Source organism: Elephas maximus, chromosome 10, assembly GCF_024166365.1.
Source record: "Elephas maximus indicus isolate mEleMax1 chromosome 10, mEleMax1 primary haplotype, whole genome shotgun sequence".
Taxonomy (NCBI): domain Eukaryota; kingdom Metazoa; phylum Chordata; class Mammalia; order Proboscidea; family Elephantidae; genus Elephas; species Elephas maximus.
In genome coordinates, this window is record NC_064828.1 from 92908627 (window position 1) to 92924073 (window position 15447).

The window sequence follows — 15447 nt, forward strand, 5'->3', positions numbered from 1 at the left end:
ACCAAATAAAAATATGTAATTTGTTGGGTTAAATAACCCAGTATTACTTTAAGTCACTACCATATAAGTTGCTAAAAGTGATTGAAAATGGGAAATATGTAGCATTGATCATTTACTCATCTTGCCTTGAAAGCCAGACATATTTACTACTAGCTTGTACTTTGTTTGTGGTCTGGGAGTGTGTATTTATATATATGCATGTGTATAAAATGAAACAAAGACCAAAGAAAACTATTGTTTGACCAATTGCATACAAACAGGAAAAGCTTTTTAGCCTTGGGAGTATTGATAATTCTCTCTCTACATGTTGCTATGACAGTGAACAGTTTTCAGTATAGCTTCTATACTAATAAGACTAGGAGGAAAGACCTGGCAATCTACTTCTGAAAATCAACCAATGAAAACCCTAGAGATCACAATGGTCCAATCTGAAATCCATCATGGGGATGGCATAAGGCCAGGCAGCGTTTTGTTCCATTGTGCATGGCGTCGCCTTGAGTCGAAGGCTAACTCAAAGACAGCTAACGACAATGACAACAACAGTCTACTTCAGAGTGTTCCCTTCAGGTAGCTAAATGGCTGAGAGGATAGAACAGAGCTTACAACAGGATATTAAACCTGTTCCGCCTTTTTAAAGGTAGTTTCTCATCTCAACCAATCTTTCTTTCTAGCAGATTCCAACCTTTTCCCACCATGAAGACACGATGCGGGCATAAGAGACCTCTGAACATAATGGACATTGCTAGAATATCTTCATTCAGTTATGAGTTAAAATGTAAGTGGCTAGACATACAAGCATGCGCTCATACAAAATGCATTTTTTGTGTCTGTTTTTACTTTAAACTAAGTTTCCCTGACTCTGGGTTGTGCTTCACATTCTAACACACAGGAATTTCCAAGGTGTATTTATCAGGCAATTAATCTTGTGCTTTCTAGCCATTGTGATAGGATTTTTGAAGTGGCTGTCATTTTTTCTCTTCCTTTTTATGCACCACTACAGAATACCATCCACCTGGTCAACATTTAACTGTGAGCTAGAATACCATCCACCTGGTCAACATTTAACTGTGAGCTACGATGTGTGACCCTATCCATTGGTGATGCTCTCTGTTCATTGGAGAAGCAAGTGCATGCAGGTCTTGGAGATAATTAGTTTGTATTCCATAGTCACAGTTATTTTCTTTTAAACAAACTCAGGATATTATTCTCTGAGCATTCAAGAGGCAAGTCTTTCTGGCACTTTTTCCTTTAATAGCAATAACCACCATTAATGTTACTAACCAAAAAAAAAAAAAATTGCTGTCAAGTTGATTCTAACTCACAGTGACCCAATAGGACAGAGTAGAACTACCCCATAGAGTTCCAAGTCTGTGATCTTTATGGAAGCTGGAAGCAGGCTGATGCATTTTCCTCCCACACAGCAGCTGGTGGGTTTGACCTGCAAACCTTTCAGGTAGCAGCAGAGAACTTAACCACTGCTCCCCCAGGGAAGGCTCCTTCTCTAATGCTACTAGCACCATATTTTTTGCGGATACTTACCAGATATCGGGGAGCCCCTCGGTGGTGCAAAGGGTCAAAAGACTTGGTTGCCAACTGAAAGGTTGGAGAATTGAGTCTACCCAGAGATGCTTCAGAAGAAAGCCTTGGTGATCTAATTCCAAAAATCAGCCATTGAAAATCCTATGGAGCATAGTTTGATTTTGCCACACACGGGGTCATCACGAGTTAGAATCAACTCGACTGCAATTGGTTTACTGGTACCAGATATCAGACAGTGCTCTAGATGCTAAACATATGCTATCTCCATAATTCTTGTGAAGTAGATATTAACCCTATTTTACATATGAGAAAATCATAGCCACAAGCATATAGAAAGAGCAACTTTGGAACTGTATTATGACTGAGCATGTCACTGAACATCTTTGAACCTCACTGTGATAAAAGATGAACATATTCAGTTGGAGGGCACCATGAAGAAAAAAAACAAGCCAAAGCAAAAAAGAAAGAACAATGAAACAAAAAGCAAAGACCAGAACAAACAAAATAGCTGTCTTAGTTATCTAGCTCTGCCACAACAGAATTACCACAAGTGGATGGCTTTAACAAAGAGAAATTTATTTTCTCATAGTTAGTAGGTTACAAGTCCAAATTCTGGGCATCCACTTCAGGGGAAGGCTTTCTCTCTCCCTGTCGGCTCTAGAGGAAGGTCCTTGTCCTGGATCTTCCCATGGTCGAGTAGCTTCTCAGGCACAGAGACCCTGCATCCAAAGGACATGCTCTGCTCCCGGTGCTGCTTTCTTGGTGGTATGAGGTCCCCAACTCTCTGTTTGCATCCCTTTCCTTTTTTCTCTTGAGAGATAAAAGGTGGTACAGGCCACACTCCAGGGAAACTCCCTTTACCTTGGATCAGAGAGGTGGCCTGACTAAGGGTGGTGTTACAATCCCACACTAATCCTCTCAACATAAAATTACAATCACAAAATGGAGGACAACCACACAATAGTGGGAATCATGGCCTCGCCAAGTTGACACATATTTTGGGGGGGATACAATTCAATCCATGACATTAGGTAACCAAGCTTTAAAGGCTTATTTTTTTCCTCCATAAATGACTAACAGCAAAGACCACCAAAAAAAAAAAAACCCAAAACCATTGCTGTCAAGTCAATTCCAACACATAGCAACCCTAGAAGACAGAACAGAACTGCCCCATAGGGTTTCCAAGGAGCAGCTGGTGGATTCGAACTACCGACCTTTTGGTTAGCAGCTGAGCTCTTAACCACTGTGCCGCTTTAATTTCTGATTTTTTTTTTCCTTTTAATTTTAACAGATTTCAGCCATTCTCACTGATAAGCTGAGGGTTTTAACCAACCAAAGAATGAGTTTACATACACAACCAAGAATGTTTGTGTTGTAAACTCAAATTCCAAACTCATTTATTTCTGTCTTCATTCTTAATCTTTCTAGAAATTATGATCAAATCTGTAGTTAATCAAGAAAAAAAAAATCAAGAGTTTCATTTAAATTTAACTGGTTCTCTTATTGAAGAAAATCTAAATGTTAACTGCCTTGAGGTTAATTTTAAGTCACAGTGTCTCTTGGGACCATTCTTTTTCAAATGAAGTTCTGTTCGTTTTTCATTGACACCTTTAAGCCAAGACAGTCAACTGCCACTAATCACTTCTCTGCCAAAAAAAAAAAAAATACTGTGGTGTATACAGGGAGTTTTTTAGCCTCAGCTATGAAAAGACAATATGCATACCCCGTCTTTAAGGATTAATGCATAATCTGGAAGATGTCATTCCAGATGTAGAACGCTCTTACAGCCTTTATGAGGCGTCTTTGAGGCTTCCTCTGGGCAAAAGTGTATGCAATAAAATATCACCTTTGTTTGCCGGCAAGGACTTCCTAACCTTCTCATTTGGCCAGGTCTCTGTGATATCCTGTGTCCTGAAAGGGTGAGCTGAGTATTGATGCGAAATAAATAGCTCACACTACCCAAGAGTCCTCCCTTTTCATCTTTGGTTCTCAGATGATCATAGTAATCCTGGGAAAACATTTTGTGCTTAGCGTGGGCTTTTCTTTTGAACACTTCAAAGTGAAACTATCATTAAGCCTACTGGCAGTCTAATTATTTGCCTCCAAAACCCAAGTGAGCAGATAAGTTGTGTCTGTCTAAATGGCAAAGGGCTTGGCCACTGAAAGAATTCTAAACCTGGATGTGGAATTTATCCATTGTCATGCGGATCATGGTCATAGATTCTATCGCTAGGGACATTCAGTAGGAGAGAGGTGTTCTCTAATGGTAGCCAGGGTTTGTTCATTCAAAAACACTCAGCATGCATTTGCTGAATGCCTACCATGTGTAATATAGGCTCTGAGCCAAGTCATTCCCTGGGAACTGTTTTGGGGAAAAGAGTATTTTCAGGAGAGGTGATAAGTCCATGCTCATTAGCAAGTTCTTAACAGCTAAGATTTTAAAAGAAAGAAGTGTGGTATCACTAAAGTTTTCCAATTGGAATTAAATGCTGGAAAAGGCTTGGGAGTCAAGGACAGAGCTAATTCCACCTACAGACAGCTACAGAAGACTTAATTACAAAAGACTTTACTAGAAACATGATTCGCCTTGGTTTTAAGTGTCTCAAAGGGAGAAGTTCGCAATTTCCTATGGAGGCCCAAGCCCATAGTCTGTTAGAAGTCACTATCCTATTTCCTTGAAGTCTAGAGGGAATATGTTCCTTTCCCTTTCTGAACTCTTCACCTCTTGTTACTGCCTCCTTATGTAATACTTATGCCCTTCCGTTACCATTTCTAGGCAACCGAAGAAGTTTGGTTTGGAAGTTGGTAACCTAAGTAATTTCTAAAGAGTTGGCCGAGTCCCTCGGAAGGCAACCCGATGATTTTCTCAGATCCACTAGAATGTCCGCAATTTATATCAGGGTATAAATAAAGAGTAAGTGGATTTTTGAGGTAAAATGCAAGGCTGAGTGTGCCATATTTAAATAACCCTGAGTGAGCCTCCCTCTTCATTATCAATTTTCTAAATTATTTCCTTGTTAAAATCTGAGGGAAAGGTAGGTGCCAAGATCTTCTGCCACTTTGATCATTAATTATCTGTTTTCCTTTACTACATAATAAAAGGTACCCCCTTTTTTCAATTTGTATATTTAAAGAATGCTTTTCCTGGATACCTTTCATCTCATACCCTGTTTAGCCTTTCCTGATCAAGACAGCTTGAATTTTCTTTCTTAGAAGGCTCTTATTTTAGAGATAAATTATATGATGTGATCAGCAAAAGTGGCCTTGGGTGATGAACATACGCTTGTGTTGTTCATGTGCATGCCCTTCAACCTAGTACAAATTAATTTTTAATCCATTAATTAAATCATTAGTTCCTTCAGGGCAGAGAGTACACACTTTCTCTCTTTCTTGAGAGAAATGCATATAGTGCCTCAAAGAGGGCTATATGCATTGTGATTGCACCAAAGAAAACGTGCTGGCATACTTTGAAGAAACAGTAATATAATAATAATCAAACCTTCCATTCTCTTTTCTAGTTTCCCAATCTAAACTCTGTATCTTTCTATCAATCACTTTTATGGTCTCCCTCAGCTCCCTTCATTTCAATTGTATTCTTCCCATAAGAAAATGAGCAAACCAATGTCAATTTTCAGTTGGCAATCTCATGCATTTCCATGGCTATATTTACTATGTATGCAGGTGACAGCCAGCTCATTCCGTCAATCACAGAGGTAAATTCCCATGAGTCCCTGAGGTGCCTTGATTCATTATCCCTGGACTATTCCTTTTTGAGAGCTTTATCAAAGAAAGGGTGTTTCAGAGAAACCTAACAATCCTTGCATTGAGGGTCACTCAATCACTCAGACAGCCTAAGAAATCACAGTTGTGAAGCCTCTTGATGCACAGAATAATGCAAAGAGAGGAATAAAGCCCACAATGAACTTGCACCAGTGGAAAGATCATGAATTGTAATGATTAAAAGCACAGACTTGGGGTTCAGTCAGGCTGGATTCAGATCACAGCCTACAGATTACTGGCTGTGTGATGGAGGCTAGCCCCTGAATCTCAGTTTCCTCACATCAAAAGAAGTAAGAATACCTACCTCATAGGACTACAGAAGGATCAAATGAGAAACCTGGTAAAGTGTCTGGAATATGTCGCATGCTCTTAAAACTGTAAGTGTAATTATACCTAAAGCCTGCAAAACAGTCAACCGCATTATGAGAAAGTTTATTATTCCAGCTCCAGAGATACTTTTAGTTAAATCATATCTTCCAACATATCTCTGTTCAACATAGTTGTGGTTGCTGTTGTTAGTTGCCATTGAGTCAGCTCCAATTCACGGCAGCCCAATGTATGCAGAGTAAAACTACACTCCTTAGGGTTTTCAAGAAGTAGATTGCCATGCCTTTCTTCTGGGGTGCCTCTGGGTGAGTTAGAACCACCATTTAGGTTAGTAGTTGAGCGCTTAACCTTTAAACTCTACTCAACATAATAGAGGACACGTATCATCAAACAGCAGCTGTCCTATCTTGCTCCCTTCAGCATTATCTAGGAGGAGAAGGGGCCATCCTATCATACTATTAATTTGGCAGAAAGATTAAAAAAGTATATAGCCTGAATCATAGGCTATGCGTTAATCACACCAAATGCCAAAGGAGTACTTAATTTTAAGTTCAACTTGAAATTTTCAACTTATTTCTCAGTTCAGCAGAATAGTAGTATTAGTAGCTAACACTGAGTGATTACTGTGTTGCAGGCACTAGGTTCCCTGACACTAATCTTTCTCAATTTAGGGGAGTGTTCTGTAGAGTCCCAGTGATAATAATCCTTGGGTAGTCAGTAATGGTCATGCTTTCTCCTTAAATGAATCAAAATTCAAATCAAGTTCTCCTTTGACTTTGGATATGCCAACATCTGGCAGCTACTTTGACATCTATGCCTCAGCAGGCCATTTATAATCCCTTGATTTTCCCCTTGCTCTGAAGGCTGCATTTTCATCAGTTACTCACCTATGTGTAAAGGCGTTAAAGTTCAGCGGATTTCCATCATCAGAGGAGGATTTCCAGGGACCAGCTGTGTCATATAGTGATGATCATTTGCACCATCACTAGGACATTCCCTATTGTCCAGTTTTTATCCAAGCAATGGCAAAACAGAGGAAATGCTGGACAGATAAAACTCTTAACACTGAGTGATATAGCGAGCAAGCTTATAAATAGAGTATCTAAGGGGCTGCACGGGGCTGAAAGCAGTAATTTCATTGTGGGGAGAATGCCTAAAGGTCTTATTTCAAATTCTGATGATGCAGTAGCTCTAGATGCTAGCATTTTACAGGAATGCCTGAACTGCCAAACATTAACCAGAAATCATTGCCCATGATACAGGTGGCAATCTATCATGGTCTATGTCACTACAGGGAAGACCTTAAAAGCCAAAAAACAAAAAATTGAACACAAAGTTCATCCAATTGGACCTTGGTCTTCAGAGGAACTGTAAACTCAGACTATAATTGGGCAGCCACTGCTTCTCAAAAGTGCTAGAAGAAAAGTTCTCTAGCCCTGGGTGGTATTGTTTACAGCCCTGCATGATGACATATCAAATGCCCTTACAACAGAGGAAATCTTTGCATGACAAAAGTTTCCAGGTTCTGAGTGACAGCCCATGTATTTCAAGTTGATAAAATTTCAAAGTAGCACTAATTAAGGATTTGGATCTGCCATTGGAAGCAATATTAGCAAAATTTGACTATCTCTCAAGGTTAGTTTTTTTGCAAGTAATAATAACCTTTCAAATTAAAAAAAAAAATCTAATTGAAACTGAATATGTCAGCTTCCCCTTTAGTTCTAATGCCTTTACATATGTCAATGAGCCTTTTCTCTTTCTCTACTAATAAATTTTCAAAACATAAAATGTGAATACCACACTCAACTGACTAAAAAGTTTCTAGGGCTCTTGTCCTAGACATAAACCCTAAATCATTAGATCTGGAAGAAGATCCTTGTCCTCAATCTTCCCCTAGTCAAGGAGCTTCTCAGGTGCAGGTACCCTGTGTCCAAAGGATGTGCTCTGCTCATGGTGCTGCTTTCTTGGTGGTATGAAGTTCCCAACTCTGCTTGGTTTCCTTTCCTTTTATCTCTTGAGAGAGAAAAGGTGGTGCAGGCCACACCCCAGGGAAACTCTTTTTGGATCAGGGAGGTAACCTGAGTAATCCTTTTAACCACAGCCAGAGATTATGGTTTATAACACATAGGAAAATCACAAAATGGAGGACAATTACACATGGCCTAACCAAGTTGACACATATTTTTGAGGGACACAATTCCATCCATTACACTCCATCATGCCAAGTTTTAATATTTTCTACTACTCACATTCTCTTCCATCCATTGCCAAATCCTGGTAGGTAAGGATAAGCTAGATATTGCTGCAGTAACAAACAATCCCAAAATCTTAGTAGCATCATACAAGAAAAGTTAACTTTTCACTCATACTACATGTACTACACAGGTTATCTGGGGGATTCTGCTCAACAGTGCCTCAGGCAACCAGGTTGATAGAGGTTCCATCTTGATACATATAACCATGATCACTGAGGCATTAAACTCAGAATGTGGCAGATCATGTACTGGCTCTTAGAGCTTCCGTTTGGGTGTGGCACACATCACTTCCAATCACATCTCACTGGCCAAAGCAAATCACACAACCATACCTACTTTCAAAGGAAACAAAGGAAATGCACTTCTACTACCTGCCCTGAAAACAAGGAAAATATTTATAAACAGCTTTAATGACAAATACAGTCTGATCCTTAATATCTCACAATTTGTGTTATTCCCACTCCATTTGACTAAGTCCTTTTTACCTCATCCTTGAACTATTCCAATAGCCCGCTTAGCCTCCCTTCTTTGTTTTTCTCCCGCGCTACCTTGCCTTGGTGCCCTGGTGGCATAGTGGTTAAAGTGCTTGGCTGCTAACTGAAACGTTGGCAGTTGGAACCCACCAGCCACTCCATGGGATAAAGATGTGACAGCATGCTTCCATAAAGACTGCTGTTGTCAGGTGCCATCAAATCGATTCCAACTTATACTGACACTATGTTCAACAGAACAAACACTGCCTGATCTTGCACCAGCCTCAGAGTCATTGTCATGCTTGAGCGCATCATTGCAGCCACTGTGTCAATCCATCTCATTTTTCACTAACTGTCTTAGTTATCTAGTGCTGCTATAACAGAGATACCAAAAGTGGATGGCTTTAACAAAGATAAATTTATTTCCTCAAGTAAAGTAGGCTAAAAGTCCAAATTCAGGGTGTCAGCTCCAGGGCAAGCCTTTTTCTCTCTGTCAGCCTTCTCATCAATCTTCCCCTGACTAGGAGCTTCTCTGGGCAGGAACCCTGGGACCAAAGGATACACTCTGCTCCTGACACTGCTTTTTTGGTAGTATGAGGTCCCCCTGTGTCTCTGCTCACTTCTCTCTTTTATATCTCAAGAGATTGCCTCAAGACACAACCCAATCCCATAGACTTAACAGTCTTGCACCACTAACACAACTGCCACCCATCCTCCCTCATTAATATCATAGAGGCAGGATTTACAACATATAGGAAGATCGCACAATACTGGAATCATGACACAGCTAAATGGATACACACATTTTTGGGGGGCCATAATTCAGTCCATGACACTGACCCTCTACTTTACCAACCATGTTGTCCTTCTCCAGGGACTGATCCCTCCTGATAACGTGTCCAAAGTATGTGAGACGAAATCTCATCATCCTCACTTCTCAGGAGCATTCTGGCTGTACTTCTTCCAAGACAGATTTGTTCCTTCTTCTGGCAGTCCATTGTATATTCAATATTCTTTGCCAACACCATTCAAAGGCATCAATTCTTCTTCAGTCTTTCTTATTCATTGTCCAGCTTTTACACGCACATGAGGGGATTGAAAATGCAATGGCTTGGGTCAGGAGCACCTTAGTCCTCAAAGTGACATCTTTGCTTTTTAATACTTTAAAGTGGTCTTTTACAGCAGATTTGCCCACTGCAATACATTATTTGGTTTCTGAACTGCTGCTTCCAAGGGCATTAATTTTGGATCCAAGTAAAATGAAATCCTCGACAACTTCAACGTTTTCTCCAATTGTCATGATATTGTTTATTAGTCCAATTGTGAGGATTCTTGTTTTTCCTTTTTTTATACGATGAATTGTAATTCATACTGAAGGCTGTAGTCTTTGATCTTCATCAGTAAGTGCTTCAAGTCCTCTTCACTTTCAGCAAGCAAGCTTGTGTCATCTGCATAACACAGGTTGTTAACGAGTCTTCCTTCAGTCTTGATGCAGTCGTCTTCGTACAGCCCAGCTTTTCAGATTACACACTGAATAAGTATGATGAAAGGACACAACCCTGATGCATACCTTTCCTGATTTTAAACCATAGAGAATCCCCTTTTTCTGTTTGAAAGACTGCCTCTTTGTCTATGAAGAGGTTCTGCATAAGCACAATTAAGTCTTTGGAATTCTCATTTTTTGTAATGATATCCATAATTTGTTAGGATGCACACAGTCACTTAGATATTTGACAGATCAGGAAGTAGTCTAAGAAATGTTAATTGACTTGTTCAAGGCTGCAAAACCTAAAGTGCAAGAGGTGTGTTAAACTCCAACCTTGTTGGTTCTGCATACTGGGTTAAATAGTATCCTCCCAAAACGCATGTCCACCCAGAACCTGTGAATGCAGCCTTGTTTGGAAACAGGGTCTCAGCAGATATAATCAACATAAGATGAGGTCATACTGGATCTGAGTGTGCTTATAAAGTGAGAGAGATACAAAGACATACAGGGAGAAAGAACACCTGGTGAAAACAGATGCAGAGATTAGAGTGATGCCTCTACAAACCAAGGAGCTCCAAGGATCACCAGCTACCATCAGAAGCTAGGAGGAGGCAAGGAAAGATTCTTTCTTAGAGCCTTCAGAGGGATCATGGCCCTGCTAACACCTCGATTTCAGAATTCTAGCCTCCAGAACTGTGAGAGAATATCCTTAGTTTATGGCAATGTGTTACAGCAGCCCAAAGAAACTGACACTGTGCCTATATTTTCACCCATTACTCCATAGCTGAATGCAGCCTTTAGTTTCAGTCCCAGGAGCTTACATTTGAATTACAACCTGCAGCTCTCCCAAACTACAGGTATGTGTTGGTTAAATCCACAATAACACCAAACCAAACCCTTGTAGTGGAGTGATTCCGACTCATAGCGACCCTACAGGACAGAGTAGAACTGTCCTACAGGGTTTCCAAGGAGGGGCTGGTGGATTTCAACTGCTCATCTTTTGGTTAGCAACAATACTTCTGTGAAGTAGGGTATTATGTCATTTGGATGTTGTGTGAACACCTAGGTCACCTGTGGCTCCCAGGGCACAGGCTGGGGCCTGCTGTGTTGAGCACCACCTGGGTAGCTCACACTGCTAAAGGCTCAGTTGAATGCTTGATGGTTCCACCTGTGACCACAGCCCAGTAAAGGTCCCGGCTCTATTGGTAGGCTCAACAACAGGGGAGTGTCCCAGTGGCCCTGTGACCTGCCCTGCCAGGCCTCATGACTGATGACCTTGGGTGCCCTGGGAGCAAGATCAGGCACCCAGTCCTCCCAGGGGGAGCCAGTGGGTGGGCTCACTGCCAAGTCTGGCTGTGAGCATCCCCCAGAGAAAGGAAGGGAATTTTTTTTTTCCTCTTTTTGGGAACATCAGTCATTTATTGTGGGATGGGAGTGGAGTTAGGGAACCAGCTCGTTTATAAAAGGAAACAGAGGCCCAGGGCAGCATCTCTGGGACTCTATCTGGGCTATTCCTTCAGCCTTGCTGGGGCTCAGGCTCTGCAGCTCTCTTAGGCGGCTGGACAGCTTCTGCACATGCCCCGAGCAGCCCCTCCGGACCCCAGCTTGGCCTGGGCTCCGCGGGACCTGCCCTTGGGCTTTGGAGGCCTCTTATCCTTTACTCTCTGCTTCTTGCATGGAGGCCCCACCGCTTGGTAGCCTGGGGAACATGTCCTCCTCAGGCTCCTCACACACCTCCTGGCGGGAATACTCAGCTTCACCCTCCTCTCGTTCAGGTCAGTTTGCCCCCTTGCCCTCCAGAGGAGCTGGATCCTCTGCCTATGCCCTCTTCATGTCCACCAGGCTCCTCCTCTTGTGGGCTTCTTGCTGCTCCCACTTGCGCTGCACATTGTCGGCCTCCTACTCCTGTTCCTGGGCCTTCAGCTGCAGCCTCTCCTCTTCCGCCACCAGGATGGCCTGCAGATTTTCCTCTGTCTTGTGCATGAAACTGGAACAGCACGTTCCCCTCCCCAAGGCCTTCCTGGATCTTGATAAGCTGCGTTGTCAACCCAGGACCGATCTCAGTGAGCTGCAAGGCACTCTGCTGGGCCACACGTTGCCACCCCTAGTGATGGCCTGGGGGAGCTCAGTGAGGTTGCACCTGCTGTCCAGCTCCGGCTCCCTCTGACACCTCCCCGCCCCCCGCCCATTGCCAGCTGTCGGCTGGTGTCCTGCACACCACTCAGGAGAAGCTTCTTCAAGTGACTTGCGCGGATAGGAACGACTTTGCTGCTATAATGGCGGAAATCCAGCTCCTGGGAGTCGAATGATGAGGAAGCAGCGCTTGACGGTGTTCAGGTTTACCTTGTGCACATGGATGGATGGGAACAGGATCTGAAACACAGTGGCCATGAGCTTCCTGTGAGACCTTTGGGGGCGGAAGCTGTGAAGCACCTGGAGGAAGAGATGAGCATTCCCCAGAGGGCAAGCGCCAGACCACGGACATTATGCTGTGGGACATTACCTCAACAGACATAGTGCGGCGCATGGCTGTAGTACTTTTGAGGAGGATCATGATGAAAATGCTGACTAATGATCTGCTAGCAATGAAGAGGGACATGGTCTGATAGGATTATTCATGTTTGGCTCAAGTTGCCCAATAAGTAATTTCCACAGATTACACAGAACCTAATTACGTTGAGTCACTTGAGAGACCTCCAAATGACCTTCTTGACAAGAATTAACCAGCAGAAATGAGTGGAATTTTTTTTTTTTTTTGAAGACTTGATTATTTCCTCAGCCAAATCCAGAGATGTGTACAGTCCTATTTGAATCTGAGCCTTGAATCTGTTGTTCCAGGGCTAGAGCATGTTGCAGCAAACTCTCTGCATGGGCTGATGTATAGATTTACTACGAAGTAAGCTAAAAAGAGAGAGAGTTGTTTCTGTATGACCTAGCTTTATAGTTATTAAAGCTTGAAATGTTTCTCAAAATGTTGATAAACAAACTTCTTCAACTGGCAAGAAAAAAAAAAAATAGTTCTAATCAAGGAGGATTAAAAGGCTGTGAAACTATATCCAATGCAGAAATGTTGTAATTACGATAAATATTTGTCCTTTCTGTTTTCACTACAGACTCAAAAAGCCTAGAGTCTGTGTTTGGCACATGCAGGAGATTACAGCCATCTGCTGGGAGACAAAGCTGTCAATTATAAAGCAATCTGGTTTTCCATTCCATTCCATTTCCAGGTAAAATGTGGCACATTTTAGTAGAATTTGTTATTATTATTATTAAAAACAGAAAGTTCCTCGTACTGCCAACCTGTGACCCTGTACTCAGGATCCCAGGAGAGATTCACAAGTCTCTGGACTTCTCATGTTTTAAATTCAAGGTCAACCATGTCTTAAACAGACCATTTAGTGAGACAACTGCCCTTAGATAGGGCTATGAGCTCTTTTCGCAACTTGGACACTAAATAGTTCAATTAAAACATACTTCTAGGCTAAGGAGAGAAACTGTATAAGCAGAAACAACTAACCAGAGATAAGGATGCCTTCTGTCAGCTTGGGTGATGAGCATTTAAGAGGGAAGCTTTAAAGTTAAAAACAACAAAAAAGGCCTAGTGAAACACGAAAAGCAAAATTGCCGATAACTTAGGATTCAGCAACATCGAGGAGAGACAGCTCAAAACCATTGCTGAGGAATTTTAACAGAAGACACAGTGGCCCTAAAACCGTGACCACTAAAGACCTAATAGAAGTTAGTTACCCTGTTTTGGCCAGATTCCGGGCCAGAAAATTCACTCCGCTTCCTTGAATTCTTCTGGCAGTTTTACTGGAAATTGTAATCTTGAGTTTTGTCTTAAAACAGCTAAATTGCCTTTCAATGGACTGTTCAGAAACTCTTCTATCCCTCAGCAACAGTGGAGGTGAGAATTAGCTTTTAAACCACACCCAATAGTAGAGAATAAAGTTTTTCTTGCTTGGATCTGTGGGTGGTTCAGGCCTGAGGACACCTCTAAGGAGCCATTGAGAGCTAATGATTAAGGCTCTGTTTACATAATGCTAATCATAGTGTCTTCTGAAAAAGTTATTCCTTAAGCCCAGAAAACCAAGAAACCTGTTGCGGTCGAGTCAATTCGGACTCATAGTGACCCTATAGGACAGAGTAGAGCTGCCCCATAGGGTTTCCAAGGAGCGCCTGACAGATTCAAACTGCCGACTTCTTGGTTAACAGCCGTACCTCTTAACCACTATGCTACCAGGGTTTCCCAGAGAGAAGTGAAAATGAGCTTGAATTTCCCAAGTACATCTGATTCCTCACCTCAATTCAACAACTATCTCTTGCATTTCATAGTGGTTACCCAATCTTGGTCAATAATTTCACCAACTGACCCTTACAATTAAGTCAAAAAAAAAAAAAAAAGAAGAAGAGTGTGTTTTACTGGTGAAGAGCGAGCCCACTGAGACCTAATTCATAAATTTGCTAATGCTTTTCAGTTAAATCTAAAAATGTTATTTAGGATTCAGTTTCAATGAATCAGGTGGTAATTAAGGTCATCTGATACTAGCCCAAGGACACAGGTTTGGCCTTCCAGTTCAGGAAGAAGGTTAATTGGTATTTCAAAGTTACCCTCAACTCTGCAGCTGCCTAGGCCCACCCTAATGTGGTGACCACTTTACGTGATGGCATCACCAATGCTTACAGCCATCAATGTTTATGTGTTCTGAGTCTTTCTGTTAACTGAGTTAAACGTTAACCTTCGTGGTAAGGAACAGTCTACGAATCTTACTGTCTAATGGAGCAGTTCTCAGCTGTAGTGCCACAATATACTGGTGGGACATAATCAACTGTGCAGTTTATTACAATTGATTTGACCGCTATACAGAGTTTTTGTTGTTAGCTGCCAAGGAGTCAACTCCCACTCATGGCGACCCCACGTATGACAGAGTGAAACGTTGCCTAGTCTGTGTCATCCTCACAATCGTCAGCATGTTTGAGTCCATCTTTGCAGTTGTTATGCCAATCCATCTCACCAAGTCTCCCTCACCCTTGTCAGCCCTCTGCTTCACCAAATCTCATGTCTTCCTCTGGTGATTGATCCCTCCTGATGCCATGCTCAGAGCGAGCAAGCTGGACAATGTTCTGTTGTGGTTCATAGAGTTTTCATCAGCTAGTTTTCAGAAGTACATCACCAGACCTTTCTTCCTAGTCTGTCTTAATCTGGAAGCTCCACCGAACCCTGCCCTCCATGGTTGACCCTGTTGGTATTTGAAATACCAGTAGAATATTTCCAACATCACTGTCACATGCAAGCCACCACAGTATGAAAAACTGACAGACCAGTGGCGGCCTATAGAGACACTCTCCTACTTAATGACTTTTAACCTCAGAAGTTTCATAAACAGAAATGAAATTTTGCTACTTAACAAAAACATATCAAGTTTCCTGCTCCCAACAAAAGTCAGTAGTGATTTTGCAGAAAAGTATCAAAAAGCTGTCAACACTGAATGCCTAAGGTTAATAAAAGAGAGGGATAGGAGTACACTTGGGACTGTAAAACTTATATGTAGTAAATAAAATTACTGCTGATAGAAAGTTTTATAGG

At 41.8% G+C, this 15447-nt stretch overlaps 1 pseudogene; it reads right to left on the reverse strand.

The window, feature by feature from the left end:
* Positions 1–11410: 11410 nt before the first annotated feature.
* LOC126083706 (suppressor of SWI4 1 homolog) lies at positions 11411–12459 on the reverse strand (annotated as a pseudogene).
* Between the last annotated feature and the right edge of the window lie 2988 nt (positions 12460–15447).